This window comes from Belonocnema kinseyi, chromosome 9 (assembly GCF_010883055.1).
Source record: "Belonocnema kinseyi isolate 2016_QV_RU_SX_M_011 chromosome 9, B_treatae_v1, whole genome shotgun sequence".
Classification (NCBI taxonomy): Eukaryota; Metazoa; Arthropoda; class Insecta; order Hymenoptera; family Cynipidae; genus Belonocnema; species Belonocnema kinseyi.
In genome coordinates, this window is record NC_046665.1 from 36,931,754 (window position 1) to 36,938,189 (window position 6,436).

Consider the following 6,436-nt stretch of genomic DNA (forward strand, 5'->3'; position numbering starts at 1 on the left):
CCCCCCCCCCTTCTCTCTCTCTCTGATGTTTTCCTTTTAATTCTCACTCTCTTGTTCTCCTGGTCTCTTTCTACCTCATCTTCCCTAGCCACTCTTTTCCTTTTTTCCTCCCCTTCACTGCTAGTCCCGCTTGCCTTTTTTTGCCATTCGTCCAGACTTCTGTTCTAACCCGCGTTGCCTAGCTTGTTAAGGCGCTGTAAATTTGAGGGCCTTCCCCGTTGATGCCCGTACCTGAATCCGCTACCCTCACCACCCGGGTCGACTTCTCGGCACTTTCATCACCGCTGCTGTCACTGCGATCAACGTCACCTATCCCCCCACTTTCAATGCTTTCAGCAACGTCAGCTGTTGCAGCCACTACGGTTTTCTGCTCTGTGCGATCGTCCGGTAACTGTTGCCCTCCGGCGCCAAATTGTGGACTTCGCGTCGTCGGCATCCTACCTTTCCCAATGCTCCGTGACGTTTCCCGCCTTTATTTCCTACCTCTTGCCCCCCTGACCAAGCAACTATTTTTTCACTCCTAACCTCAAAAACTTCACATGCTCCAAATTTTCACCTCAAACCACTTACTTTCACCGTTCACACCTTTGCCTTCACTCACCCTTCCTCCTTTACACTCGATCTCCGCACTATCTGGCCTTTTCTGCATCCACTCACCCTTATTTCCTCCACCAAAGCCAAAAATACATCACTTGACAAAAAGAGTTCTTTCGCGATCGGTACCGGAAACGGAAGCCCTTTTTAATTTTTAATTATTTTTTGTACGGTCAAATTTGGCATGTTCAACTTTTTGACCAAATTAAACAAGATTTTATCATAGTCCTGTAAGGCTTTCAAAAAGCAACATTTTTTTTCTCTTGATTTTTTTTCATATCATGCGTTTTTTGGCTTAAAATGTACATTTTAGTTTGTTTTTTTAGATTTTGAAAATGCGCTAACTCTGATAATTTTTTTTTATAGAAAAAAGTTACAAGGATAAATTGTTTGAGCTTCTGAGCACTATGAACCACCGCACATAGAATTTTTAAATCTTAAAAAAGTGTGGTTTCAAACATTTTTGCTATGATCAAATTTAGAATTTTCAACTTTTCGACCAAATTAAAAAAGTTGTTATCATAATCTTGTAGGGATTTCAAAAAGCAAAGTTTTTCTTCTCCTGACTTTTTTCATATTATGCGTTGTTTGGCTTAAGATGTTCATTTTAATTTTTTATTTTTATTTTGAAAATGCTCTAAATCTGATGATGTTCTTTTTATAAAAAAGTCAGAAGGATAAATTATAAAATTTTTTGAATTCTATGAATAACCATACAGAGAATTTTTGAATTTTTAAAAAGCTGGTCTCCAAAATATTCAAAATGTGCCCACTTTTTGAATATTCATCCTAAAAGGCTGGCTAACGAACTTGACCTTTAGTTTAGGACACTAAACGAGTGTACCAAAGGGAAATCTAATAGATTAATTTTTTCGGAAGTTATCGTGTTCATAGATAGACATCCAAAAAGACACATTCGTGAACACCTGTTTTTCGGATTCAGGGGGTCTCAAAATGTGAACATTGGACAAAAACTGGGGGGAGGGTCAAATTTTACACAAATCTAATACCTTCTCTGATGAGAATGTAAAAATGCTCAAAAAAAGTATGACAGCAGCACATTTATAGGGCTGTATTAGAAAATAATATGAGTCGCTGTCAACCAGAAGAGAGAACTATAGATTAATTTTTTCAGAAGTCATCGTGTTCACAGACAGACAGACATCCAAAAAGACACATTCGTGAACACCTGTTTTTCGGATTCAGGGGATCTCAAAATGTGAACATTTGACAAAAACTGGGGGGAGGGTCAAATTTTACACAAATCTAATACCTTCTCTGATGAGAATGTAAAAATGCTCAAAAAAAGTATGACAGCAGCACATTTATAGGGCTGTATTAGAAAATAATATGAGTCGCTGTCAACCAGAAGAGACAACTGTTTTTCTTGTGTATTTATTGGGTAACTTTGTTTGAAAACTCGTAAAATGCTATAAACATCAGAAAAACATTGCTGTTGTTGAAAAATACGGCAAAATTCAAAGATATGTCAACATGAATCGGTTTTCTATTTACTATTTGTAGTGTTCAGTCCTGTCCACACTTGGTACAGACTTAAGGCTAAAATGTGAACGAGTTTTAGTGATTTCTATCTCCTCTAGGTGGCGTCTGCGTTGATGCTTGTGTGGCATAAGGGGAAGATCAGGAATATAGGAACATGGCGGACATGTAAATAACGAGTGAGTGATGATATTAAGGGCATGTGATACTTACAGTTTCCCCGGCATTTTTCCCACAAAAATGAAAATGTTTAAAAACTGAATTCGGAGATGCTATAAAATATCATAGCGGACGTCCCAGGACTCTTTTTTTAGGGATAATAACAAAAAAAATGTACTGTGCTAAATAAAAATTCTATGCATATGCATTATTTTGAGGTTACGTCGTTTTTCATCTCTGCCTTTCCGATAATCTGGACATTATTAATGAAATAAGCTTTTTTTATTGCCTGAAAGCAAGGTTAGTTCCGGGAGTTTAGTTACTATGTTTATTTGTAAGTCCAAAGTTTTCGTCCAAAAATATTGTGTAGTTTGGAAGTAACGCTCTGATGAATTGTAACACAAATAACCTAGAAATATACACGCACGTTGTTAGCAATCTTAAAAATTTTTTGATAAAAAACCACAAATAAAAGTGCGCGGGGACGTCCGCTGGCATGTTCGCTATCATTTCCCAGATTTCGAAGGCAAAATATTTCTTATCCTAAGAAAAAAGTCGGGGGAATCTAACACTGAAAAAATCGATACTATTTCCTAAGCGCTATGCAAATTAATCACATTTTGCTAAATTAAAACTTTTTTGAATTAACCTACAAAAAAAAGTGTGTAGGAACGTCCGTTAGCATGTTCGCTATCATTTCCCAAATTTTAAGACAAAATATTTATTATTCTAGAAAAAATGCCGGGGGCACATAAAACTGGTAAAATCGACCATTTTTTAAGTATCACATCCCCTTAATCAGGTCTCCAAACTATTTACATTTTCTGTTTGAAACAAATTTACCTTATTTTATTTTTAAATTGAAAAAGAGACCGATCTGTTCGGAATGCTACTTAGGTGTTGGGCTTAATGTCTCCGTTTAAAATTTTTTTGCATTTAGAATTATGGGAAGAATATGTTGTACAAGCATGGCGCCACTTCGTTACTCTGTGTGTGGCCCTATCCGACTTCCAAGCTTTTGCATGTATGGCATTCGCGATTATAAACTTCCAAGTGGTAGCGATACAGAGAATAGCTTAAAATATATATACTTTTCCACACATTGTGAATGTATTATGAAAATTAAATTATTAACAGTTAATAATAATGTTGAGAATAATTCACCTGGAAATATAGTTTCAAAATTAAGTTACATAAGCATCAAATAATGTATGGTTAGTAATATTAAGTAATATGTTGTACTTAGACAAATAAATGTAATTGCGTTTAAAAAGGGTTTTTAAATTTGTAGGTGGGAAAATTAATTTATTAGAAATAATTTTTTTTCATAAATAACATCGATAAACTTACTTTATTATTTTAAACAATATTATAACTAATCAATCACATTGATAAAAAATATAATTTTTTGTTATATTCTGTACGGTAGCAAATATAGTAAATTATTATCAATTCATTTTTAAATTAGCGGCATTGTTTTTAAATATTAAAATCACATTTGAGTATCACATTGGTCGAATCAATCACACTTTGAAAGTCATATTCGTTATAATAAATATATTATTTTAGATTTAATTTTTACGTAACGCATATTTTTTGTAAACAATAACAGTAAAATGCTATACTATTTTTATTAATATAAGTAATCAATCACATTTTAATAATAATTCTTCGTATTAAATATTAGATTATGTCTTATTTTAGTCTTCATATTCTTTGGGAAAATTCGTCAATTATGAATACATTATTTTGAACTTTAAAAAAAAATGAAAATAGTTTATAAACTTTCAATCGATTGTTAACATTTGTTTAGCTATGAAGACTTTTAAATTGAAACATTTTAATTTATAACGTTAAAATATAAAAATTCTTGAATATCGTACTTATCTTGAACTTATATCTTGAATATCGTCATGTAAATCAATTATTCACTTTTTAATCCTTAAAGTACAGTTAATTTTTTAAAATTATTATCATAATTATTTATATTCCCAGTTCAATAACTAAACATCTTTTTTATCAAAAATTTTTGATTTCAAAGGCTTCTAATTTATAACTTTTTAAGTCTTTGAAACTGCATTTTAAACTTCTTTAAATGAAAAATGTACACCTAAAAATAAAATTGAAGATTAAACATTTTTAAAGTGAAAGATTTTTCAATTATGTGTTGTGAACTAAATGATATCAGAATGAAAAAATATAACAATTACTATTCTTCTATTCTCTGGTAAGCGATAGTGTTAAACTGTGTAGAGGCAGAAGTGGCGCTATCTATCGGACTTTTTTGGCACCACTACTTGGAAGTTTATATTAGTCCCCTGGGACTTTTTGTTAAAAATGTACAATGTGTTGACGGTGGCCGAGTGGTGGCGCCAGCTATGCAGTTGGCCTATGATCGGTGCAAAACCGTGGCAAAAGAATAAAATTCAATTTGATAACGCATTAAAATTAATTTTCTGACAGTTTCAAATAATTTTAAAGTGTTTTTAGGGACCTATGTGACAGTTTACATCTTCTAAGTGAAAGAAAAGTGAAAAAACTGCTTTTAGATGTAAAAATCTGCAACTATTCACAGATGCTCCGAAATATCCGCAGTGTTGATATTTTGATTAAAGAATGATAAAGTGCGTTTTTTTTTGGTTGTAAATGGGGCTATAAAAGTAATCGGGAGCAAGACAAGGCTAAAAAAATTCAATTTTTTAAAGCGCCAAATGATCCCACAGTTCTTAAAGAATGGCAAATAGCTATTTTAAGGGATGATATCAAACGAAAATCTGGTGATATGGAGTTTGTTCTTTACACTTTAACCCAGAAGATATCATCCGAGAAAAGGTTTTTACAGGAATTGATGGAAGTGTTGTGGCAACGGCAAGTGTTACATATGAAGTGTATAAATATATCTTTTTGTTTGTACAGTTTTTCTCTTTTTAAAAATATTATTTTATTGTTAATATTGACTGTGAGGCGAAAGGAAATGTTCATTATACTTGTTTTTAAATTAAACATGAACTAAAGGGTTTTATTCCAAAAAAGAAATCGCAATATACGAACTTAATTTTCAAAATCATTTGCAACTTGCTATTTTATCCATTTTACAACGATGTATTATCGCCTATCAGGGTATTTGGATTTTGCTTTATTATTCATAATTATTCTAATCGAATCCACAGAAAAAAATGATCGATAAAAATTAATTTTAATTTAAAATTATTAAATTATGTTTTTTAAAAAAATAATTTACTGAAAACATAAATTATTTTATAGTTTTCGATGGCGGTAATGTAATATAATAAAACTTTTTAAGAGTGAAAATTTGTAAATTTCTCTAATTTTATAGTAACTTTTTAAACATGTTTAAATTTTAATTTTTTAATTTTTCTACCACATGGACAATAAGATTGTAAAGAAATTAAAAATTAATTATATTTTATTTGAAAATGTTATTTATAATTTTTGAATAATCATAGATGGAAATAAAATAAGAAACAACATTTTTCCTCCAAATATACAGTCATATACAATAATTTAATAATAAAATAAATAAAAATTTAATAATATATACAATAATTTAAAGAATGGCGAAAATGAAACTTTATGAATTTGTACCCAAAGCTGCGAGAAACAAATTGTTTTCATTTTTTATTTCTGTATGCTTTTTTTAATAAGCTAGAGAAACACGAATCTTCAAACATAAGCCCTGTTTACACTATTACATTTTTTCAACTTTACGTTTATGGAAGTAAATAAATTAAGATGAAAAAAATTATAATTATTTTTAAAAAGTAAAACATTTAATAAAAAGTGCATTGACAAAAACATTTCATCATTATATTTTTAATAAATGAATTATACTCAGTGGCTGACTGGGTACCCAGGGTCGCGGCCGGGGATCTAATACAGGGGCGCCTCCTAAAAGAAAGGTCACCGGAGAAAGGAAAAACTGTTTTTAAGGAGTGTAACGTGAACGCATTAGCAATGATCCCAGATCTGAAACGAGATGTGGTCCAATACTATGACAGGGCTATGCCTTTGTGAATATAGTAGGAGACTATGTAAATGATTGGGATTTTAATATTTCCAGATTTCGATGCTGGCGATTCTCATGATTTGAATATATATTTTGAGTATATTTTGAGGTTATGTTATTTCAAGTATAAAATATAAATTATATAAATATTAATAC